A 27,385-nucleotide genomic window follows, 5' to 3' on the forward strand; every position below is an offset into this window, starting at 1 on the left:
CAGCAGTCAAGTATAATATCCTTTCTATATTTGGAAGAAAGAATATTATACATGTACAAGCCTATTACTGTACCACTGATACCAGTCCTGAAAAGAACCTTTGTGGAACTAATAATAACAGCAAGTCTTTAAAATTACCCTCACTGCCTGACAACACTGCTTCCTTCCTGTCCCTATACAAATTGGCAAAAAAAGAGAACGATTAGTGGTTACTGGAACAGCTCTTTTGTGGACCTTGATAGTAACAGCTAATGATGATGATGATGATGATGATGATGAAAGACTAATCTGGCTGTCCCTGTAGCATACACCGTCCTTTCCCTTTCTCTAAACTAACAAAAGACACTCAGGCTGCTGCAAGAATCAGCAGCACAGCAAACCTATCAACACCTAACACCTATACCAGTCCTGAAAAGAACTTTTGTGTACCAAATAGCTAGTGGTTTATCTCTCCCTACTCCACACAGGAACCTGTCCCTATCTTAACAGAAGAAAGAATGTAAAATGGCCACCGGATCGGGTGTATTTATAGGTTAGGGGGAATGTACAAGTGTCCATGTGCTGTCATGTCTCAATTGGCTGTCCTGTATCACATGATAAACGTGTCACCAAAGGTTAAAGTTCTTGTATACATTAAACACGTAAGTCCGCCGCGGCGAACGACGGAAAAAGGCGTTCGAACGTGCGGACCGCGAATGTCGGAAATTCGCCGCGAAACGACCGCCGGGCGAACCGTTCGGCCATCACTAATCAGGGCACTTCTTCATAAATGGAAGGCTCACCAAATATCGCTCTTAGGGCGGCTTGCGTCTATTAAAATAGTAATTCTCCCCAAACTCCTTTACTTATTCCAGACGCTCCCGATCCCGATCCCTTACGCGCACCTCCGTATGCTCCAGAGGGACTTACTGAAGTTCCTATGGAACTATAAAAAACATCGGGTTCCTGCCTCCGTCATGATTGCCTTGCGCTCGGACGGGGGCCTGGCGTTCCCCGACCTGGTTAGGTACTACCAAGCGACGCAATTACGGGCTATAGTCTCATGGTATACGCAGCGGTCGTACAACAAGTGGTCGGAGATAGAGAAATTATGGTTGGCTCCGATGCACCCGAATAGCCTGCTCTGGGGCACGGAAACACAGATTGATACGAACCGTCTACTGGGGCCGATGGCTCAGCTTAATCAGCTCTGGAGGAAAATCTCCCGGGAACACAGGCTCCACTCGGAGGCATCCTTGCTAACCTCGTTTCTTTGTAACCCTAAACTCCCGGACGGCCTTACTCACCAGATGTCTTGGCCCTGGGCGTCCCGGGGTTTATTTCATCTGGGACACCTAGTGGACCCCAGATCGAGAAAACTGCTGTCTTTCTCAGAGCTACAGACTAAACACGACCTCCCACAACGGACGTTCTACAGTTATCTACAGATCAGACATTTTGCGCAAACAATAGCTCCGAGACTCCAATTTTCCCCGCCCACCCCCTTTTACCTGATCATACTCGAGGGACGGAACCGCAGGGGAATGATATCAGATATCTACCGCATCCTTAACTCGCACCACTTTCCCGCAAAGGGCAAGCACAAGTATATGCTGAGATGGGAAAGAGAGCTGGGTGAGGAATTTCCCCTCGAAGCTTGGCAGGGGGTGTGGAGGCAGGCGGCCAAATCCTCCCTGTGTACCCTTTATAAGGAAAACTTTTATAAAATTCTCTACCACTGGTACCAGACCCCAGCCGTGCTCCACAAAATTTATCCCTCCGCCTCTGATCGATGCTGGCGCTGTCTACAGGACAGGGGTACCCTATTCCATATTTACTGGACTTGCCCTTTGATAGCCCCGTTCTGGACATCAATCCAACAGCTCCTTGGCCGGGTATTTGAGGTGCCTATCCCGTTTGCGCCCAAGTTTTATCTATTTGGCCTGTCCCAACCGCGGATGGCTAAGCCGTCCCGGCAGCTCCTGCGGCATATTCTTACCGCAGCCCGTTGTCTAATAGCCCTTAACTGGAAGAGTCGACTGGCCCCATCTATGGAGGCCCTCTACTCCAGGATTAAGGATGTGGAATTAATGGAGAAGATGACGGCCAGAGTGAGGGACAGGCTGGAGGAATTTGACCGAGTATGGGAGAGATGGCGGCTGCGGGAAGACTAGGGGCGAAATGGTTAAGGTATGACGACCTGGATCTCTGGCACTTTCTTCTCTTTCTTTTCTTTCTCCTTTCTCTGTTTTCCTTTCTCACCTCTCCTGTTTTTATAGCGGTTCTCATCTGCTATGCATTTTGTGTCTGGTATGGGCCACATGGCAGCTCGCACTGGGTCGTGGGGGTTATGGGGTGGATGGCTGACTTATGGTGTCTTCCGCCCCGTGACACTCTATCGCCCGAACTACTGGATTCTATTGCACATGCCTGTGCTCGGTTGCTGCCTGTCACATATCTATATTTACTCTTGCATGGCCCTATATATGTTTGCCTTTCATTGCACTTCTGTACTGTTTATATATCTATGTTACCACTGATAGTGAATAAAACGTTATTTGAAAAAAAAAAAAAAGGAAAAAAAAAAAAAAAAATGATTATACTCGTGCAATGTTTAAGATAGCGATAATATGAATACAATTCTCTTTATTGATGCAACCCATTTCCTTTCCCACTTTTAAAACAAGACGAGATAGATACATTGTTGACACCAATACACCGAAGGCATTATCACAGATTTAGTGTCAATGTGTTCTTTTATGACCTCTATTGTTCATAGTACTCAGTGGCCATCTCAAACAAAGCCCTTGCGCTACACAGGAGCTTTTAGAAAACAAGATACAGGAAGTACCCAGGTTACAAACAAGATGGGGGTCTGTAGGTTTGTTCTTAAATTGAATCTGTTTGTAAGTCGGAACAGGTACATTTCTTAAGTGTAGCTCCAGCCAACAAAACTATTTTTAAGCTTTTTGGACCGCATAGGGAAGGGTTAACACCCTGTAATGTTTGTTTTGCTGTATGTGCCCCTGTTCAGAAGATTTCACCTCACTGTCCCAAAGACAATTGGATTTTGAAATTTTTGGGTTGTTGTGGAAACAAGCCTTGGTGATAAAGTATCAGTGGAGGTACCTTTTTCCCATAATAACTCTTACAGGAGGGAATTTCCCTTCCTAGGGGTAGATTTCCTCTCGTTTCTTATTGTCTAACTCAGTTTGTAAGTCAGATGTTTGTAACTAGGGTACCGCTTGTAATTCAGTTAATAAAATTGTATTATGTATAATTTTGTTTAAATTCTTAAGAAGTAAAAGGACATTTTTCAGGAGGGCTGTTTGAGATTTCTCTGACTATACCTGCAACTGCATGCTTGGTGCCACTGTTTACAGTCCTTTCTGACATGGCAGAGAAGTTAAGTGTAAAGATATTTTCATTTCATTTTGCAACACGTTTATGTGCATTGGATTTCAAAGACAACAATTGGCTGAAAGTGATTATGCAGACAAATATTGTATGCTTCGTTTGGAAAATCTAAACCTAAATAGCCTAATGATTTTAGGCCACTTTTTTAAGAATGCATATTTTCTTGTTTACAATTATTAAGAGATTAAAAAAAAAAAAAAACCTTAAACATCACACAATTGCTTGTGCACGAATATGATATCGTAGGAGCAGTGACTGTCTGGTAAATTTTCTAAGTGTACAAGCAGTACCAAAATAATCCCTCCTACGGGGGATGATTTATTAAAGTAAACGAAGATAAAGAGTACATTCACTTTTTATAGTCAGAGTATATAAAATAATTGAACTTTTATTGCATCAAGGGATGTCTGAAGCAAACCCTGGTTTAATTCACTTCACTTAAATCTCCCCTCAGAATTTTGAATCTGTATTACCATTCCGTACACAAATGTAGACTACTAAAGCCAGCTGTAATCAAAATACCACAGCAAAAATGCAACATATATCACTGAACAAAACGAGTACAGTTAAAGCAATATAGTTAGTGTTACTGAATACTAAATGCAATTGAACTGAATTTTTCAGCATACCACCACACATTGGGATAATGATACTAAAATATAAAGGTTGATAGGTAAATGGAGCAGATCATTGGCTTCAGAAGTGCTGTGTTGACAAATTAGCTGGACAGTATGTGGATGCTTCATTATTGAAATAACATATACAAGATAAACACAAAGATATTAAATATATTGCAACACCGAGACCCCTACTGCTTAGTCTGCCACAACTACCAGAAAAATTAGATTGGCAATTGCCTCTATGTGCTGATATTTTTATGATAAGTTTAAAGATTACTGACTGGCATATTCAACCATAAAACATTTTACACATTCTTAGTATATATATATATGTATATATATATATATATATATATTTTTTTTTTAATACATTTTAACTAAACCACATACTGAAAACAGCTAAAGACATAGTAGGTGAGGTTGAAAAAAGACACAAGTCCATCAAGTCCAGCCTATGTGTGTCATATGTAAGCATTACATTGTATATCCCTGTATGTTGCGGTCATTCAGGTGCCTATCTAACAGTTTCTTGAAACTATCTATGCCCCCCAGCTGAGACCACCCTCTGTGGAAGGGAATTCTATATGCTTGCCGCTCTTACAGTAAAGAACCCTCTACGTAGTTTAAAGTTAAAGCTCTTTTCTTCTAGCTTTAATGCGTGGCCACAAGTTTTTTGCACAAAAAAGTTTTATCCCTATTGTGGGGTCACCAGTATGGTATTTGTATATTAAAATCATATCCCCTCTCAAGCGTCTTTTCTCCAGAGAGAATACGTTCAGTGCTCGCAACCTTTCCTCATAACTAATATCCTCCAGACCCTTTATTAGCTGTGTTGCTCTTCTTTGTACTCGCTCCATTTCCAGTACATCCTTCCTGAGGACTGGTGCCCAGAACTGGACAGCATACTCTAGGTGCGGCCAGACCTGGCCTATAAAAACAAACAAGAGTCTTGTAGAGTGGGTGAATTATTTTATCTCTAGAATTAATTCCTTTTTAATGCATGCCATTATTCTGTTTGCTTTGTTTGCAGCAGCTTGGCATTGCATGCTATTTCTGAGCCTATCATCTACTATGACCGAAAGGTCCTTTTCCATCCTAGATTCCCCCAGAGGTTCTCCCCCCAGTGTATAGACTGCATTCATATTTTTGCCACCCAAATGTATTATTTTACATTTTCCTACATTGAACCTCATTTGCCATGAAGTTTACCACACCATTAATTTGTTCAGATCTTTTTGCAAGGTTTCCACATCCTGTGGAGAAGTTATTGCTCTGCTTAGCTTAGTATCATTCACAAATACAGAGATTGAACTGTTTGCCCAATCCTCCAGGTCATTTATGAACAAATTAAACAGGATTGGTCCCAGCACAGAACCCTGGGGGACCACAGTACCCACCCCTGACCATTCTGAGTACTCCCCATTTATCACTACCCTCTGAACTGGCATTTGTAGTCAGTTTTCAATCCATGTACTCACCCTATGGTCCATGCCAACGGACCTTATTTTGTACAGTAAACGTTTTAAGGGAACTGTGTCAAATGCTTTTGCAAAATCCAGATACGCCACGTCTACTGGACTTCCTTTATCTAGATGACAACTCACCTCCTCATAGAAGGTTAATAGATTAGTTTGGATCCTTGCTGATTACAGCTAATGATACTGTTCTCATTACTAAAATATTGTATATAGTCCTTTTTTCATCCTCTCCAAGGGTTTACATACTATTGATGTTAGGCTAACTGGTCTATAATTCCCAGGGATGTATTTTGGGCCCTTTTTAAATATCGGTACTACACTGGCCTTTCTCCAATCAGCTGGCACCATTCCAGTCAGTAGACTGTCAGTAAAAATTAGGAACAATGGTCTGGCAATTACTTGACTGAGTTCCCCAAGTACCCTCGGGTGCAAGCCATCCTTTGTAACCAGATGTTCTTCCTCATTCTTTATGGGGCCAATATGGTCTGTCCTCCCTTTTTTACTGTTTACATACTTAAAGAATATCTTGGGATTTTCATTTGCTCTCCTCCGCTATGTGTCTTTCAAGTTCTATCTTAGCCACCCTTATTGCACCCTTACATTTCTTGTTGCATTCCTTATAATGTCTGAATGCTGCTAATGATACCTCAACCTTGTATTTTTTGAAGGCATTCTCCTTTACTTTTATATGCATTTTTACACTGAAGTTAAGCCATCCAGGATGTTTGTTCACTCTTTTAAATGTATTACCCAATGGGATGCATTGGCTAATGCCCTTATTTAATATGCTCTTAAAGCAAACCCATCCCTCCTCCACGTTCTTTGTTCCTAAAATTTTATCCCAATTTATGCCTTCTTGCAAGGTTTGTAGTTTAGGGAAGTTGGCTCTTTTGAAATTCAGTGTCTTTGTATTCCCCTTATGTTTCCTATTTGTGTTACTTATACTGAAGCCAATTGACCTGTGATCGCTGTTACCTAAATTTCCCCGTATTTCCACATACGTGATTAGGTCTGTATTGTTGGTAATCAGTAGATCCAGTAACCCTTTATTTCTAGTGTGTGCGTCTACCATCTGACCCATAAAATTGTCCTGCAAGATATTTAGGAACTGGTGAGCCTTAGATAAATGCGTGGTTCCTTCCGCCCAGTCTATGTCTGGATAATTAAAATACCCCATTACGATAACATTTCCCATCCTTGCTGCTAATCCAAATTGTGATAGGAGATCTCTCTCCCCTTCCTCCCTCAGGTTAGGGGGCCTAAAGCCTACTCCCAGTATTATTTTCCCCTTAACTTCATCCCTTTGGAGCTCTACCCGTAAGGATTCCACCTCCTCCCTAGCTCCCTTAGTGATGTCATCTCTCAAATTCACATGTACAATATTCTTGATATATAGGCATACCCCTCCCCCTTTTTACCCTCTCTATCCTTGCAATAAAGGGTATACCCTTGAATGGTTGCCAGCTAATCATGAGAGCTGTTGAACCAGATCTCTGAAACTCCCACAAAATACAAATCCTCCTCGTACAACAGTATCTCTAGTTCACCCATCTTGTCTGCCAGGCTCCTGCATTGGTGAACATGCCACATAGTTGAGGCCAGTTGCATATTATCCTCTTATTGGCTGTTCCGAGATTGCAACTAGGACTTGCTACTATAATTACCTTGGGTTTATGTGCTTTGGTCAACCTACCACTAATGCCCCCAAAACTACCCTCTGGAATATGTTCTGCACTGACTGATCTCTACCTCTGGACCCCCCCATCGCCTAGTTTAAAAACACCTCTAACCTTTTGGCCATCTTCATTCCCAGCTGATCTGCACCCTCCTCATTTAGATGTAGTCCATTCCTTTTATAGTACTGGTTATCAACTGAGAAGTCGACCCAGTCCTCCAGGAACCCAAATCCCTCCTCACTACACCAGCTCCTCAGACACTTGTTTACTTCCCTAATCTCCCTCTGCCTTTCTGGTGTGGCTCGATGTACCTTGGAGGTCCTTTTCCTCAATTTAGCGCCCAAGTCCCTAAAATTGTTCTTTAGGACCGTCCATCTTCCTCTGACTTTGTCATTGGTGCCGAGCACCCAGTAGACAACATACAGTTTGGCGCTTCAGGTCTTTGTTACAGATGGCCTCTCTGTCCATCACATACAAAACTACTACAAATCTCCTCTGAGCTTCCAACATAAACAAAATAATAAAAGTGTAATATATGCATCCTTAGAAGTGCTGGCTGCATTAGTTTATTTTTTTAAGGCTACATATATTTTCTGCAAGTACAGAAAATACCTATTAATTCTGCTGGAAATCCAGTATTCTTGTAAATACCTGTGTACCAAACTGAAATCTCTAATAATGTTATCAGTCTTCTCATATCTCTTCTGTAGATTACAGAACACATTCCCCTGTGTTTGTTAAGAAGATTACAAAAAGGGAAATGTTCATAGTCCAAATCAGGAGAGCAGCCTAGATTGATAACTCCATAGATACAGTACAGTGTTACCATAAGGAAAGAAGTGTATTAATGACAGCATCACCAAATAAAGGTAATACAAACCTGAAAAATAAAATGAACAAACCCACCACATATGAGAACTGTTAAGCAGCTATATATGTTTTATTCTTGGGTTTGGTTTAGAAACACTTTAAAGTAGAAGGAACCATTACTATAAATCAGCGTTTTCATGTTGCCTCTGCAGTGCTACCCCTTACCCTGCATACATTTTTTTACATTTTTCCTTGCAGTCATGCAACTGCAAAGCTCTAGCCTTCACTCCTCTCTGTGACTTGTGGCAGGAAACTCTCTTTCCTATGACAATGGCTTAGAGCAGTGGACACAGGAGGGTGATGTTATTGTGCTAATGAATATAGCTCGTTGTCAGTCCTACCCATTGAAGAATTGAGCCAGAGCTTTGTTGTCATGCAACCATGTAGAAAATTTTAAAAATGGTATTTATAATGCAATTTATTACAAACTGTATGCAGGGCAAGGGGCAGAACTGAGTGTGCAATATATAAAAGCTGGTTTATAGTAACCTTCCACTTTAAATCCTTTTATTGGAAAGACCTTTTCACAACCATACAGGAAAACTCTGGCTCAATTAGGCACAATTACCATTAATCATATTGATGGTTTCATGTTTAGCTGTGCTTGTACATTGGTCTTTTAAATAAAAGGATGTGAGCTACAAGTACAGTGCAAAACCCCATGCTTCACTCTCTTATATAGCTTTGACCTAGCTGTTCTAGAACATCCTCCATTTATTCAGTGTGGCTGGCTTCCAGTACTTGAAGAGCAATGTTTTGCTACACATGGTTTGGAGCACAATTGTTCAACAGATGTTTTATCCCTACCAGTCAGTGTTAAAGAGGAATTATTCGTACAAATTTTACATTATATTATGCAACAATAAAAATAGTAGAACGCAGTTCCATTTTCATTCCCTTTTGTAACATATCATTAGCTATTCCCAGGAGTGTCATTGCAGCTGTCAGTGGTTAGGTGGAAGAAATTATGTTGTTGCACTGTAGTTAAACACAATAACAGAATCATATCGTTTGTGCATTCATATAATAATATCATATTGTCTTCATCATACACCTAGTAATCACAAGTGCAATGTGTTAGGCTATCATATTTAGCACCTTAGTCGTTCATAACAAGCAATCTTCTGGAGATACCACCAAATAGACTTAAAGTATCACTTGAGTTCCTGGCCAGTAATTCATTTAAATAATTTCAGATATAATAAATTACAAAGAACATAATTTTTTGTTAACAACTCCCTAATACCCCCATTCTAAAAAAAATACAAATAAAATAAATGAAAAACAAAAACATCTCAATATCTTTCAGAAATATTTTTGAAACTGGTGCTATTAAAAACAAAATTACCATTATAGGAAAAATGCCCTTCACATTGGAATTAAATGGCCATAACTTGAGTAACAGTTTAGAAATACTCGCAAGACAATTCTATAATTAAAATGCAACTAGCTCAGTATGCTGCATGCGCTTGCAGGCAAACAAAAATGATTGGACCTTACCTCTAAAATCTAGAGGAATTGAAGAGTTGAAGTGCCTCCTATTGCAACTAATCATGTCCCCGGTAATGTTCTGTTTTGCACTAGAAAAGTGGCAATTGGAAGTTGATTGGTTGCTTTGAACCAGCTGATGAGCAAACTTCTTAAAATATGCACAGAAAATGAATGATTCTTTTTCATGATAGACTTTGCTAAGTTCTAATTTTCCAAACTAGAAGTATTTTTTATTTTTATTTAAACCTTGTAAAAGATGCAATCATCGTTCCCTAAAGTCCACTTCACACTTGTTTGTTTTTCCTGCTGATACATGTTGTATTAAAGCAGCACATTTACTTTGAATGTGACCTTAATGCACATTAAAATGTATCTGTACTTTTTATAGCCAATGCAGGTTACCTCAAAAACAGAGCATTCACATCTGTGCATTTTGATGCATTATACTGCATATGTGCATTTAGGTGCCTTTCAGAACGAATGGCAATAAACATATACCATACATTGTGGTGGACATGCATTTTCCGTATGTCTTGGAAATGATATGGAGAACTGATAATTTTGTGTAGGAAGACAGTTTTTTCTTTACACTTTGCCATTGGTTCATGTCAACCATTAAAGTGTATGACTTTTGGAGTCTTTGTTTGACAATAGCACACTAATTAGCCCTATAACTGGCCAGAATTAAATTATCAAGATTTCAATGGAGTTTGCTGCCAAAATTGTGAACTTTAAACCCACCATATATCTTTGCTGCTCTGGTGTTTTAAGAGGGAACTTATAAAAAGCAAAATCGCTAACCTTCATATAGAACCCCCATGCTCTTGAACCAACTTTTAATTTTGTAGTCATCTGTGGTGTAGTAGATAGTTTAGTCTGACATATTTAGTACTCTATTTTTAGGTCCCCTACTAAAATTACCTGTTGGTGTTAGTATAGGAACATTTATTAACATATGCTGGCCAACCTCTTGCTATGAGGGTACTAGTCTATATGCTGTTCATTCAAGGTGGATGGCATTTAGGAGAGAGGAGACACATTTTTAAAATGTTTTTTTCTTAAAGAGCCAAAAAATAAGTGCACCTTGTGAGCATATACGTTTGTGTACCGGAAATTACTTTGCATATACCCACCAGATACAAGTCAGCCAATCTGCTCCAAGCCTGGAACAGATGGATATTCTAATTTCTGTGGGCAATATGTCCACTTTCATTTCCTCTAGTTTTTATGAGGTCTAATATTATTGGCATGTAAAAGTATATTTACTCTTCGCAAGAGGAACACACTGTATATATTCAATTTACCACCAATACATTTCTCCATATTTTTCATTCTGTATCAAAGTATCAAAGCTTTTTGCAAAGTCTGCTTTGGTATAGCCACACTACAATTCAAAGCATTTCAGGATACTCCAAATAATTTCCTTAATCACTACTTGCATTTTCAGAGAAAGATCAAGAACAATGTTATTATCTATCATTCATTTTGTTTTTGTATGTTTCATATATACACTATACGGACAAAAGTTTATGGATACTAGACCATCACATCTATGCCGTATTGCCGAAAGGTTTATGGACACACTCCAAACAATTGTGCTTTCTGTGAAGAGTACTGATAATGCTACACCGTACATTTTAATTATATAAAACTGATGACTTGCAACACTGTAGCAACAGTTTGGGGAAGGTTATTGTCTGTGCCAGCTCAATAAAGACATGGTTTGATGGGTTTATTGTGAAGGAACAGAGTCCTTAACCTTAATGAAGATTTGGCTTAATTGAAGCTACAACTGGAACTACAATTGCAAGTCTGGTTTTCTCCTCTGACATCCCTTCCTCACAAATGCACTTTTGGCTGATTGGGCACAAATCCTAACAGACATGCTACCCAAGAAGAGTGTAGGATGTTATAGCCACAAAGATGGTGGAGGATGGCAGGTTTTTCTGTAATAAAGTGTACCTAAAATATTTATACACTTGAATAAAAAAAATGATATATTGCAGAATACTAGTCTTTAGAAATGTTGGCTGCACTAATTTTCTTTTTCCTCTAATTTTACCTGGTACTTCTGCCAGTAACATGCCTCCTTTGTTAAGGTGGCTACATTTACTCCTTCCGTGTATCTGTGGAGGATCAGTGCAGCCACTAATGGACAGCAACATTTTTAATATGTGAGTTGTAGTGGTGAACTAGTAGATTTAGATTTGGATTCTAGTTAGGCGACTAACAAACAGAAAGCAAATTCTAGCTGTCTCTTGTACACAGTAAACAGTTACTGGACCTTTTCATTTTGGGATAAAGGTTTTAACTATATGAAAATAGACCACCCCCACTTTGGTTTGTAACCCTCTAACAGCAAATCTTACTGGACAAATTGGTCTGTTTATAAAAGTTGAAAAAACAGACTCACTGACAGGATCCACACATATAACAAAACAATTTTATGGGGGAATCAGAAAACCAAATGCTGCTTTATAAATGCTAGTGAGAGTGGGGAAGATTTACTAAAACCGATGCACACAAAATCTGGTGCAACTGTGCATAGTAACCAATCAGCATCTAACTCCAGCTTGTCAATTAAGCTTTGACAATAAAACCTAGAAGCGGACTGCTTACTATGCACTGCTGAACCAGATTCTGTATGCACCAGTTTTAGTAAATCCCCCTTAGGAATGAGTCCGATGTTCGAGTCAAATGTAAGTTTGAACAGCGAACAATATGTGGTGTTCACGGCAAATTCGAAAGCCACCAGTACACCATTAAAGTCTATGAGACACTAACATGAAAAATCAAAAGTGCTAATTTTAAAAGCTTATATGCAAGTTATTGTCATAAAAATTTTAAAAGTGGCTGTTTTTTCAGGAGCAGTGATTTTTTAAATTCTTAAAGTGAAACAATAAAAATGAAATATTCCTTTAAGTATCATGGATTTTGGGGGACCCCTACGCTATTATTTTTTTAAATTTAGCGCAGGGTTCCCCTTAATTTCCAAATCAGGCCTCAAGGGCCTGGTATGGATTTTAGGGGGATCCCCACGCAATTTGATTTTTAATGTGTTCTGTGTTTCTGCCAAATTTTTTGCTGTTCACATGTTCTGCTAATCACCCAATGTGTCATATTTGTCTTGTACTAATTTTGCAAACAGCTCCACTTTAATGCCCATAGTTTTGGAATGGGATGTCCAATAAGATGATATACTATATGTGTGATGGTAAGGTTTGCACAAACTTTTAACTATATAGTGTAACTCATTTATTACACTCTATATCATTATATCCCTTGTTTATAAATAGAGATGAGCAATTCTGATCTGTGATTTATAGTGGTGTTCAGCAAAGCTGAATTTGCATGAAATAATTTGCTTAACCAAAGCTATTAAATATATGGGAATAGAAGTTAAATAGATCTTTCGACATTCAGATCCATCTTTGTTCTGACTGATGAAATTGGGGTGATCAGAGGCAATGCTGCATTCGCTCACTTCTAGTTATAATATTTCATACCACGTTAAAAAATAAATAAATCTAAGATTAAGTTTTAATAAAGATCATAAGCATGTTACAAGATACCTGCTTAAATTTACACATGCTTCATGCAGTTGTAACCTGTGCAATTAGACAAGCAAATTATACAAAGGTACCTTGCATTATTGTCATTGATTATGCTGCATTTAGCATCTATTAAATGGCAATGCTTTATAATGTATAAAGAAGCTTGCGCATCCCTTTTCATTCTTGCGTTGCATATATGCATATGATAAGTATGACATAAAAATGTTTTCTTATTCCGAAGGACATATTGAGGCCAGTGAGACCATAAGTGGAAATTTGCAATAAAGTAGATAAAACAGCTGTTCTATTTAGAATATCATGCTTCTTCATGACCATAAGCTCCTATCCACCGTGGTTGTGCACCCAGCACTGGGATGAGATCAAGCAGAAAATTAATGTAAAAAAATGCATTTCAGTGCATGCATGCTGTGTTACTAGCGCATGTACAATGAAGCAAACAACTTAGTGATATACTTATCCCTGAGAAGTTTATGGCAGAGTTCCCTGTCATCGCTTCCACCTTACTGCCACTGCCTGTAGCTGGTAAGGCACACAAAGAAAGAAAAAACATTAATATCATTTGTTGTATTTACTACCTGTAAATGCAAAGCAATTTGCCAAATCCAGTGAGAGACACGTTTCAGCCCACACATGAGACTGAGTGACAGCTGTCACCTAGACAAACAAGACACTGTCATCCTGCAACCCGCTAATGGATGTGTATAGTACATTCACCTTCCGAAGGAATTTTCCATGTGTGAGATATGTTTTATCTTAATAACTAACAGTTTTCCCTGTATGAATAATGAAATCACCAATCAGCAGCTGATCAACAAAGCACCTCTCTTTGTGCATTTTGATTTTATAATTATGAAAGATCTCCTGGTAATAATAATAGAAAAAAAAACAAAAAAACTATAATTATGCTACAGAGTTTACATTAATACAAACCTCAGAATCTCAGATGCCCACCTTCCTTATACAATTAGACATCTAGTTTATTTAAATATAACAATAGATTTCTGTATGTATGACCTAAAACTTATTTACCGTATATACTCGAGTATAAGCCGAGATTTTCAGCCTCTTTTTTGAGGCTGAAAGTGCCCCCCTCGGCTTATACTCGAGTCATCGCTGTCTGCCCGCTCGATCAGCGTGTCGAGCAGACAGACAGCGGCCATTCTATAATTCAAAAGCCGCGCCTCCGGCTCCGCCTTCGCCTGTGATAGGCGGAACACTGAATTTCCCAGCAGCCTGTGTTCCGCCTATCACGGACATCGTATCATCCTCGTACTACGGACGAGGATGATACGATGTCCGTGATAGGCGGAACACAGGCTGCTGGGAAATTCAGTGTTCCGCCTATCACAGGCGAAGGCGGAGGCGCGGCTTTTGAATTTTACAATGGCCGCCGAGGCGCCGACGAAGAGGGCACGGGACGGAGGCAAGGCAAGGCACGGCACGGGACGGGACGGGACGGAGGCAAGGCAAGGCACGACACGGGACGGAGGCAAGGCACGGCACGGGACGGAGGCAAGGAGGCAAGGCACGGGACGGAGGCTCGGGACAAAGGCTCGGGACACAGGTAGGCTGGACACACACACACACACACACACACACACACACACACACACACACACGGATGGAGACACACACACACACAGGGATGGATGGATACACACACACACAGGGATGGATGGATGGATGGAGACACACACACACAGGGATGGATGGATGGAGACACACACACACAGGGATGGATGGATGGACACACACACACACAGGGATGGATGGACGGACACACAGGGATGGACGGACACACAGGGATGGACGGACACACAGGGATGGACGGACACACACACAGGGATGGACAGGCATGTCTCACCCTCGGCTTATACACGAGTCAATAAGTTTGCCAGTTTTTTTGGGGGTAAATTGGGGGCCTCGGCTTATATTCGGGTCGGCCTATACTCGAGTATATACGGTAAACTCCACGTACATTAAAAAGATTTTATAAATTTTTCACAGTCAGCAATTACTGTCATATTGGGGGACTAAACAACTTTTCTGTATTGTACACACAGAGAGAATTATCTGGTAGAAATCATCAATAGTAACCAGTAAATTAAGGAATAATGAAATAGGAAAATATGTCATTCAAAAATAATTGAAGAAACTTAAACTTATCTTAAACTGGGGATACATGAAAGGGGGGAAGCTGAGCTTAAAAAGATCACTTGTAATCGGGTGTGATTTTAATTATGTGCAAAAGAAATAACGCTGGGTTCACACCAATGCGAATTGGAGGCGGCGCCCCCCGCATCCAATTTGAATAGCAGGAGAATGTGACCCTCTCTCTATAGAGCCGATTCACATATCCCGGAGAGGCTGCAGAGCACACTGCACAGAAAGGCTGTGAGTCTTTGGCTCTGTTTCAGTGCCAAATTCAGGCACAGATTTTGCCCTGATTCGCTCCTGAAACGGAGGGACAAACCGCAGCCAGTTTAGGTGTGAACTGAGCCAAAATAAAATAAAACCTTCCCCAATTACCCACATCTCTTATTGAGCACCAGAGGTATAGAAATATCCAATTCCAATTAATATTTAGGTAATAATACTGCAGTTAAAGCTTTTGCTACCCCAACACTTCATATTCCTGATATGTGCCTGCTGTAACATGTACTTGTATGAGAAAATATCCTGTTCGCTTTGCATTGCTTCCTTTATGTGAAAACCCTGGTGTTTCTGCTAGTCCCCTTGCTTTCCAATTAAAAACTGACTACACTAAGCAGGAGAGCACATTGTGGTCAGTTCTCTAGCTATGATGGGAACTCAGTATATTTTCCTCCAATGATCAAACTTGTCCTGACACACCCCTGCTGCACAGCTATTCACTGGCAAGCTCAGTGTGCTGCTTCTCCTCCCCCAGCTAATATGAATCTGAGAACAGAGGGTATGTGATCATTTACAAATAAGGGAAAAAAGGTACCGTAGTTTTCTCACTATAAGACACACTTTTCTTCCTCGAATAAATGGGGGAAAATGTCTCTGTGTCTTATGAAGCGAATATTGACCAAGCCTCTGCTTCCCCCCACTGCTTTACATACTGAGCCAGCTATGGTCTGAGGGCAAGGCCGCAGAAGGGAGGCAGCTGACACAGTCTGCTGGAACTCACTGGGTCAAACTGGTCCACAGCGGTAGCAACCATCTTTTTCGTGACCGGCCAGGTCCCAGCAGCATGCATGATGATTATAAAACAAGGGAAGAGGGCCTGGCCCGGGTAGAAGAAGCCCAGGAAGCTTTGCAGCAGATGAGTAGGCCCAGTGTGCAGAGGCACACTGGGTCCACGTGATATCATTACGTGTCAGACCAGGAGAGGAGTCAGACCAGCAAGCCACAAGAGAGCCAGGGACCAGGAGACATTGGCACAGTTCGGGCTGTATTTCATGGGACTGGTAAGGCTGCATTTAATGGGCACTGGTATAGCTGCATTTCATGGGCACTGGTATAGCTGAATTTCATTGGCACAGGTCAGGCTGCATTTCATGGGCACTGGTCAGGATGCATTTCATGGGCACTGGTAAAGCTGCATTTTTTTTACTGAGCTAAAATTTAGCCCAGTTAATTGTAATGTGCCTATGCACACAAACAAGTGCTGTGCACTGTTCAGTAAAAAAAAAAAAAAATAGAAAAATATGCATTTTTGGTCAGTTATTAATGCCTCATGCCTGCAAATGCACGCTAATGGCCAATTACATATTGCACAGAATGAGAATGCGAGAATAAATTTGCGCAAAATTGCACAAAAACACACAAAAATGCATGAGAATACACAAAAATGTGCGCAAATACACACAAAATAATGCCTGAAATTACATCTGAAAAAGTATATGCTCAAACAGGAGTATCATGTACAAGAGGCCTAAATGTTAAATGTAAATGCTTTTGTTACTTTTTTTTTTTCACTGACCCTACTGGGGAGGTTTCACCCCATGAATTCACCAGGAACTTCAGTTTACTGAAAAAGTGTTTCTTTGCAGTCTGTTTCCCCACTGGAGAGTAGAGATGGCCTTGCAGTTCACCCGGCGGTCGGTTTGTAGCGAACTTTGCTCGTTCGCGATTCGCCAAACCGGCGGACTTCTGGCGCTGTTCGCAGCGGACATATTAATTTACATTGTGAAGAACTTTGACCCATGGCACATCCATCATGGGGTACAAGACAGCCAATTGAGGCATTTCAGCACATGGACACACCCCCTACCTTTTAAATAGACCTGATCTGGCGGCCATTTTACATTCTGTCTTTTGACAGTGTAGGGAAAGGACGCTGTGTGGAGCAGGGACAGTCAGTCTAATCACTAGCTATTACTATTAGGTCCAAAAAAGTCCTTTTAAGGACTAGTATAGGTGTACAGTATATAGGGTTGTAATACACTTATAATATACTTTATTTCAAATATAGAAAGCATATTATAGTGCACTGCAGTGCTGACCGATTCTGCAGCTGTCTTTTCTCAGTGTAGGGAGGGACAGTTTGGTGTTTGGAGTAGGGACAGTCTGTAATTCACTAGCTACTAGCTAGCTACTATTAGGTCCACAAAGGTCCTTTTAAGGACTGGTATAGGTGTACAGTATATAGGGTTGTAATACACTTATAATATACTTTCTTTGAAATATAGAAAGCATATTATAGTGCACTGCATGCAATGCTGCTGACCGATTCTGCAGCTGTCGTTTCTCAGTGTAGGGACAGTTTGGTGTTTGGAGCAGGGACAGTCTGCAATTCACTAGCTACTAGCTAGCTACTATTAGGTCCAAAGGGTCCTTTTACGGACTGGTATAGGTGTACTATTTGGTGTGCAGTATATAGGGGTGTAATACACATATAAAATACTTTCAAATATAGAAAGTATAGTGCATTTCCACTGTGCAGAATTGTGACTGCTGAGCGGTTCTGCAGCGATACTTCAAAGAGTGACAAACGCAATTAGAAAAAATTATAACTGGTGTGATAGACCAGTGGCCCCCCAAAACGACAGATTGAAGCGGGGTGTTATATACCTTCTTCCATATATACTGCACTTCTCTAGAGACTTTTGCCACAGGGTCATTTAAAAAAGGACATACACAGGAAGAGGCAGGCCCTTCCGCATGGGTGGTAGGGGTAGGGCAGGAGCAACAGGCTTGAGCCAAAGTGGCAAATTGCAGAAGGTGCATTCGATTACGTCAAAGGACGCACCAGACTTGGTTGAGCGGCTCATTCAGCCTTACTCTTCTGCACCCTCCTCATCCTCTCAATCTGCACCCTCTTCACTCTCTGCTGTGTGCACCCCCAAAGACACTACCACCAACACCACCACCACCATATACCCTTCGCTTGAGTCACAGGAATTATCTTCCGATGCATCACAAGACATTGCCGATGCGCAGCCATTCTTGACATTGGATCAGAAAGAGGAGGTAGCAACAACCGCCACTCAGCAGTCTGACTACAGTACCCAGATCAGCCCAAGGAGGTTGGTCCCCGGTGTTACTGCCTACTCCGAGATCTCTAATTATAGCAGTGCGGAAGGTGACATCAATGATAACGTGTCTAGTGATGTCACGTGGGTGCCCACAAGAGAGGAAGAGGAGGGGAGTTCAGAGGGAGATATGGACCAGCAGATAGGGAGGAGAAGCAGGCGAAACTTACATTGCACAGGAGGGACAAACCAGACTGCTAATGTATCAGGAGCGAGGCATCAACCATGTACGGTCACATCTGGCGCTCCCAGGACATGGCACATGGCTTCGCAGTGTGGGCTTTTTTTAACGTGTCCGCTGCTGACAATAGTGTTGCCATCTGCAGCCTTTGCAGTCAACGCATAAGTCGCGCTAAGCCCAACACTCACCTAGGGATGACCGCCTTAAGAAGGCACATGAGCTGCATCACCGAGCCCAGTGGGAGCAACGGAACCCACAAAGCCACACTCCAGGCTCTCACCGTCCAGCCTCTTCTACTTCTCCTGCTCCTCTCTCCTCAGAATTGTCCTCCACTCCACCTACCATCATGCCGTCCTCACGTTTTTCTGGAACAAGGCAGGCTTCCGTGGGCCAAATGTTCGAGCGTAAAAAAATGATGATGCTGGATAACCCTCTTGCTCAATGGTTGACCGCTGGCTTGTCAGAACTGTTACCCCGCCAACTACTGCCATATAAACTTGTGGACTCGGAGGCCTTTCAAAAATTTGTGGCCATTGGAACACCACAATGGAAGGGCCCAGGAAGGAAGTATTTCTCACAGAAGGGCACCCCAGAGCTATATGGCCATGTTCAGCGGCAAGTGAATGTATCTCTGGCACACAGTGTCGGTGCCAAGATACATCTGACCACAGACATATGGTCTAGCAAACACGGGCAGGGAAGGTATATAACTTTTACTGCCCACTGGGTGAACCTTCTGACGGCTGTCAAGCATGTAACCCGTGGCACCCGTGTAGATTTGGTTTTATCGCCACGGATTGCATGCAGGCCTGGCTCTTCTTCTCCTCCTCTTACTCCATCCTCCCTCTCCTCCTCGGCTGACTCCTCCTTTTCCACTGCTAGCGTCTCTTCCGCTGTGCCGCCCAAGATCCCCAGAACCTATTCGACATGCCAGGTGAGACGTTGCCATGCTGTGCTGCGTCTGTTGTACCTGGAAGCCAAAAGCTACACGTTCACAGGCAGATCAGCGGCTAACACCGCTCAATTTGACAGTTGGTAAAGTAGTGTGTGACAATGGTGCCAATCTGCTTAGCGCATTGAAACAGGGCAAAATTACACATGTGCCATGCATGGCACACAGCTTAAACTTGGTCCTGCAGCGATTCGTTGTCAAATACCCTGGGGTCCAGGACATCTTGTGGCAGGCAAGGAAAATCTCGGCCCATTGCAGAAGATCTTACACGGCCATGGCTCGCCTTGCTGACATTCATCGGCGACACAATCCGCCAGTCAGACGTCTTATTTGTGATTGCCCAACGTGATCGAACTCAACCTTCTATATGCTTGATAGGCTGCTCCAGGAGAAACGCGCAGTTAACGACTACCTGTACAAACTCTGCGGCAGAACAGGTTCTGGGGAGCTTGTTTTTTTTTCACCGCGCCAGTGGCTGCTCATGCGCAACGCATGCAGAATTCTGCGGCCATTTAATGAGATCACCAAACTGGTCAGTCGCAGCCATGGCGCCATCAGTGACATCATACCTTATGCCTTCTTTATGGAGCATGCATTGCGTTGTGTCATTGATCAAGCCGTGGAGGAGCAGGAGCAGGAAGATGAGGAAGTTGCAATGCTGGATGAATTCCCGGGGGGGCTACTCTATCTGAGACAAGTCAACAACAGGAGTCTGAAGAGGAGTCAGAGGAGGATGGTGCCGGGGCGGATGAGGAGGAGGAGGAGGAAGAAGAGCATGCTTTAAACCTTTCTGGGATCCCTGTTGTTGTCCGTGGATGGGGAGAGGAGAACGAGGAGGATGACATTATCCTGGATGATGAGCAGGAGCCAGGCCACCAAACCGTGTGCACAGCTAGTAAGTATTTTGTGGCTGAAAATATGACCTGGAGGTTTTTAAGGTTCGCCTGCCATTAAAGTGAATGTGGTTCGCGAACATTTGGGCACATTCGCGGATCGCGTTCGTGAAACGTCCCATCGGAAGTTCATCCATTACTACTGGAGAGATTTCTCATCACCTCTGTCCAGCAATGGGGCTATACACCTCAGTAAAAACCTAAAGATGTTATATTCTTTCTCACGCTGCCAACACAAAAGAAAAGTTTGGCTGAAGTTGTGCTTTAAGATGGTGTTATCTTACTTCATTTAATCTCCTCTAGCATTACATTTAGTTTGGTATGCCATACTGGTATATTTTATAAGTGGAGATGGCAGTAAAAATGCATTCTGCAATTTTTTTTTTTCTATTCTCACTGCACTTTACAAACTATTTCCTTTCATTACCATGTCAGTAAGCTACATCCTGATGAGCTGGGGCCCATGAGAGCAGTTTCTGTGTGTTACTCTTGTAAGAAGTGAAGTGAAATAACATTTTATATAAGGAGGGCTAAATGTTTTTAAAGTTTTACAGGGAATTTAACATGGAGCTTGCATCAAAATGCAAGGTCTGCTTATTCACTACCACCTACTCACCCTCCGTGTAAAAATGGTGTAATACACCTTAAAAATACTTAAAGCGTTAAGTTTAAATACTTTTTCAATTAAATACATTTTCTGTACTATAGTAAAAAATGTCCCACTACCTGTACTACCATTTTCTGTCCCTAAACACTTACCTGGTACGATGTCACCACTCCGACAGTGAATCTGGCTCCAGCATCACTCCCCTCATTTCATACTTAATGTTGTAAAGCGCTGCGTAAACTGTCGGCTCTATATAAATCCTGTACAATAATAATAATACTTTCACTCCACTTTTTACATGGAGGATGGAGTGCTAGTGAACAAGTGGATTTTGTCTTTTGAAGATCCACTTTAAGGCTGGGTTCACACTGCTGCGGGGGGAGATCCGGATGTGATTCGCACCGCAAATCACATCCGATCTCCGTAGCGATGCGAGTTCAGCCATACAGATAGTATGGCTGAATTCGCAGCGCTCCCGCAGCAAACTCGCACGGGACCCTTTTTTTGGTCCGCAACAGAATCGGATCGCATGGGGGTTCACACCATGCGATCCGATTCCTGTGCGAGTCGGCAGATTGCACTGCGATATGCGGACGGATCTGGGGGTGTCATTAACATAACATTGACACTCCCAGCCGTCCGCATAGGGCAGTGTGAACTGCCGGCGGGAGTAATGCGATGCGGGAAAACGCAGCGGATTCGCGGCGTTCCCGCATCGCAGCGGTGTGAACCCGGCCTAAAGGTCTTTTCTAGTTTTCCCCACAGAATAGGAACATTTAAGAACGTTTAATAACTCTAAGGCTCGTTTTAAAAGTAGCTACTGTGCATAATCAAATACTGTAATCAAATAGTTTCATCTAACAGAAATGTAAAATTAAAAATGTATATCAAGCTATCATAATGTTTACAATTTAATTATGAGTGTTACCTGTCATTTTTAGATCATTTCAATTTTTGTGCTAACAAAAATGTATTATGTAAATGTAATAATTCATTTTCAGTTTTCTCTAAAAATAACAGGCTGTAGTTAAAATAGGTAAAAAAAAAAAGACAGTGTCTAGTATACACCATTTAATTCCTAAGATCTCATAAATGGATTGAAAAGAATTTCCGCTACATGGAGAAAAGCTACCGTTTACTTGCTTAAATTGTTATATGAAAGCAAGTAAGATAAATTGTCCATTTTGTGTGTCAGTGTGTCATTTTCAATAAACTGCAACACACGAAGCAGCCACAGATGTTTTATGGTAACACTTGATTGCGTTGGACAAATAATATTACAGGATGCTGTTCTTTATGTGTATCTCTCCTCTGTTAAAATTAATGTATCACACTGAGCTTTTCCCATTCCAAGGTGTATTGCATTTGATAATGTTCTATTTGACTATATTTGAAAGGATTGTATTCGAGTGCCTTTCCCCATCATCGATGTGCTAATTCTATAAAAATTGTCCTACAATATTCTTTTCTAGTTCTATATGTTTTTGAAGTACAGAAGGTAGAAAATGTCAACGTGAGTCAGCAAGTCTTTCGCATTTTAGTATATTTGTGAACAGTTGTACAATCTTCATGGAACCTACAGAGCAGAGTAACACATTGTGAACTGACATTTCTGCAAAGGAAGATAGAAGTACAAAGTACACATTAGCTTGCCAAGCCACGCTATTACATGCCAAGGTATGCTATCAAATCCTTGTTGTAAGAAGCACAAGGTCTCAGTGATAAGTGATATTGGGCTCCATTCACAAAACTGTATTCTTCTCTTTAAAATTTGTGGAAATATAGCTCATAGCATTTAAAAAAAATATTCACAATTCACCAACACTACTAAAACACTGCATGAGGTATTTATCTCATGAAACCATGTGGTTTATTTATATCATGCAATATCCAGAGTGATGGATACAGTGGAGAATAGTTAGAACCCCTGTCAGTTTTTATTGCTAATAAAATAGTTTAAACCATAGAAATATGTAAACTCACGAAGTCATTGCCATCCCTGCAGCATATGTAATAATACAAAAGAAAAAAGGTAACTAGAATACCAGTCAAAGGGAAACGGCTTTCACAGGACACACGTGGTGTATCAAAAACAACTAAGTTCAATTAAGTAAATACACAATATCTTTAAAAATGTTAAATGTTGAATGAAAATAGTGTAAAAAAATTAAACACATGTATAAATACCCTCCTTCCACCAATAAAATATACAACATTGTCTTTTTCATTGGTGGAAGAAGGGTATTTATATATGTGTGTAATTTCTTTATACCATTTTTTCCTGGTAACCTCTGGAAGAACCCTCGGCTTCCATGGAACCCTGATTGAGAAAATCTGCTTTAAAGTAATCTTTGGACAGGTCTGTGTTTTTTCTTGTTAGAGAATAGCCATTGTCATTCTCTTATGTTCTTGAAAGTGTCACTTTGGCATCCATCTGTGAAACCTTCCAATTGATGACATCCCTCTTATGACAGTTCTACACCTTTGTAAGAATACTTGTCTATTCATAATCCCTTTCTGTCTTGTGAATATGTGAGCCAAAGATACCTCTAAAAATAATTGTGAATAGGTAAAGTATTCCCACTACATATGACGTATGTTCTAACAATTTAGATTAGAGCATTGTGATATGCAAGTACATTGTATTATGTTTGGAGTGATTGGGAGGTTTGCAGCAAATGATGGATATGCTTGTATATACACAAAAAAGTATCCCAAAATCTGGCAAAATGACTGAAAAAATAGATATATTTTACTACATGTAATGTACATGTACATGTTACCTCATTTACTAAACTCTGGAGCAACGTGCAAATTGCACAGTCCATTTGCCTTAAAGCAGAACTATAGGCCCAATTTTGCACCTTGGGTAGAGCAAGGGAGGGTTATAACCACTGTCAGTTTCTTGCCATCTGTGTCCCATTGGACAATATCCCCTCTGTTATTTTTCTGGGGACAAACCAAAATTTGGGATTTTCTTTTATTTTTACTTTAAATGATAAAAGTAAACATGACAAATGGAGAGGATGAATCTACCTAATGGGGGCATAGACTACAATTAAAACCTGACAGGCATTCTAATCCTCCTTTATTCTATCCAATACTTTAACCACTTTAGATCCGCACTATAGTCGAATGACAACTACAAGCATGGACCTACTTTGCTGGGAGGGCATCAACAGACGTCCTCCTGTGCTTGAGAGGCCTGTGTGCCCCCTGCAGGGTGCGCGTGGTGCGCTCCATGATCAGTGAGTCTATGAGACTGGCTGGATCACACATCAGAGTAAGGGGGCAATCCTGACCCCTTACCAGGTGGTCAGCCAATGACAGCTGATCTATTATGTAAACAGATATTATGTAAACTGCTATTTTTTCTCCTCGCACTGATAGCCGATCACCGGTGGCTGTGAGAGGGACATCGGTCCAGATCAAGGAGAGCAGCCACCAGCTCATCTGTGCCCTCCTTTGTCACCTGCCAGTGCCACCTACCAGTGCACAGGAGTGCCGCCTATCAGTGCCACCTACCAGTGCCCACAGTGCCACCTATCAATGTCACAAATCAGTACCTCATTAACAGTGCTACCCATCAGTGTCCCCTACCAGTGCCCATTAGTGTCACCTCCCAGTGCCCATCAGTGCCACCTATCAGTAGTACCTATCAGTAACACCTATCACTGCCTTCAGTGCCCCCATCAGTGCCACCCATCAGTACCATCTTATCAGTGATCATAAGTGCCGCCTTATCTGTGCCCATCAGTGCCACCTTATATGTGCCTATCAGTGCTGCCTTATCTGTGCCTGCCAGTGCCCATCAGTGCAGCCTATCAGTGCACACCAGTAAAGCCTATCCGTGCTGCTGAATTAATGAAGGAGAAAAATTACCTGTTTGCAAAATTTTATAACAAACTATGAAACGTGATTTTTTTTTTCAAAATGTTCTATTTTTTTGGTTGTTTAGCAAAAAATAAAAACCCCAGTGGTGATCAAATACCACCAAAAGAAAGCTCTATTTGTGTAAAAAAAATTATAAAAATTTCATTTGGGTACAGTGTTGCATGACTGCGCAATTGTCATTCAAAGAGCAACAGGGCTGAAAGTTCATAATTGGTCTGGGCAGGAGGGGGGTTTAGGTGCCCAGTAAGCAAGTGGTTAAGTAAATCGACCCCAATGAATTTCATAGTCAGGTTTCTATGTATTACTGTTGAAAGAACTGAAAGGCAGAGACTACTCAAAGTTGGCTATTATATTTTTAAATTTCTAAATACCTCTTGCCTTGACCACTACTTAAACACTGCATGCATCTAATTATTTCCTTCTGTAAATTTACTTTAACCTCTTTTCATGGGGTATTTACTGACACCTTTGAGCGTTTTGCAGTAAATACCGCAAAACAGTGTATTGACAATTTCAGAATCTCATGCGATATTTAAGAAAAATGTTTCTAAGCACCTAAATACTGCATGCAAGATTCTTTTGTGAATGGAGCCCAGTGTCACTTTTACATAGTGTTATGAATATTTTAAAATGTTTGAGGAGGGCTTCACAGTTGCAAAAGCCAATGGCTGTGATACTGTAGCAACCATGCTCCTTTAAGACCCTCCCACTGTGCATTTTGGCTGCACTCACTATTTGGTGTGTTTTCTCATTCTTTTTCTCTGGCTGCCCCAGGTCTTTCACAATCCTAACAATGCCTGTAAGCTATAAATAAAGGCATAGGGACCTTAACTGCTTGCAATCTGCCCACAGTAATTTTAATGTGGGCGAGCCTCACAGGCAGGCTGGAAAATGTACCGGTACATCACTGGCTTTCTTTCAGGTTTGGGGTTCACGTGCATGTGCCCCCTGCTGATCTGTGCTGTGATAGGACACAGCACAAGTTTGGCAGCTGATTTCAACCAATGATTTTGGCTGAAGTCAGCTGATCAGCTGTGGCCAATGACACACAGAGTTTTGTGTTTACAAAAAAAACTAAGTACTGTACTGAGCAAAGAGCCGGATAGTAAAAGCAGCACATATTACACATTGTTAGGCACATACATGTTAACCCTTTCCCAGCCATTAGTACAGTTTAAGTGTACAGTGTTACCACTGATCATTGTATTAGTATCACAAGCAATGTCAGTGTCAATTAGTGACCCTACCAGATAGTTTCTGTTAGCACCATATTTTCCACCACCCTATCACAGTCACACAGTCACTGATCACCACCATTACAGTATAACATCTATAGGTGTGTAAATTCCATCTGTATAATGTTCGCACAAACCAATAAATATAACCTTATTGAATTTTTTTTACCAAAAGACATGTAGCTGGATACATTTTGACCTTAATTTATGAAGAAATTTGTTTTATTTTTTATTTTATTTTTTATTCATATCGCAAAAAATAAAAAAACAAGTGGTGATCAAATTCTATCAGATGAAAGCTCCTTTTTTATGAAAAAAAATATAAAAATGTTGTGTACAGTGTTGCATGGCCATGCAATTGCCAGTTAAATTAGTGAAGTCCTGAACAGCAAAAATGCTCTGATCAAGGAGGAGGTAAAATTTTTCAAAGGTCAAGCGGTCAAAGAAAACCTGCCACATTAACGAACAGTTCAGGCTAAGCATATGATCAGAATGGACAAATAAGCAGAAAACTGCAGTTCCTGTAAATATTGTACTAACATCGTAAGCCTACAGGTCAATAAGGCTGTCCATGACATTAAACAACCAATATAAATGCTCTTGGGATAGAGGCATGATGGATTTTTACAGGAATTCTTAAGATTAATTAAGTTACCAATATCTCTGGATCTACAGATTATTTGAACAAGTGGTTTTACACTATGAATAAATGTAATGTTTCATCATATGCTCAGTCTTGGTTGCCCAAGTGTGACAGGCTACCTTTAATAAATCTCAAACACACTCTCAACAGTGTTTTATGAACAGCACAGCTATCATTCTTATGTTTGGATGCAGCCCTTCTACAAATGATTTGCTTGGCCAAAACTAAAATTGCTGATTTCCTAATCACAGCCATTTTAGATTTAACCCACATTAATGACTTTTTTTTCCTTTAATGAAAAGCTTTCACATATGGTATAAAGCTACATTACAATATACAAATGAAATAAAAAATAACACAACATTTTTCGCTT

General features: G+C 40.9%; 1 protein-coding gene across 5 annotated transcripts in view; it reads right to left on the reverse strand.

Annotated features, from left to right (window-relative positions):
• SYT1 (synaptotagmin 1) overlaps positions 1-27,385 on the reverse strand; it is an 834,437-nt gene that overhangs the window by 493,486 nt on the left and 313,566 nt on the right. The window contains exon 1 of one of the 5 annotated variants that reach the window (XM_077473910.1): positions 9,541-12,056. The exons of the other annotated variants lie outside the window; for them this stretch is intronic. The gene's annotated coding sequence lies outside the window, so the exon portion shown is untranslated. Of the gene's footprint in view, positions 1-9,540; positions 12,057-27,385 lie in introns of those variants that run through there. 5 annotated transcript variants of the gene reach the window in all.

The sequence above is a fragment of the Lithobates pipiens genome, unplaced genomic scaffold (assembly GCF_037356315.1).
Source record: "Lithobates pipiens isolate NorthernLeopardFrog02 unplaced genomic scaffold, aLitPip1_a1.2 Scaffold_8, whole genome shotgun sequence".
Classification (NCBI taxonomy): domain Eukaryota; kingdom Metazoa; phylum Chordata; class Amphibia; order Anura; family Ranidae; genus Lithobates; species Lithobates pipiens.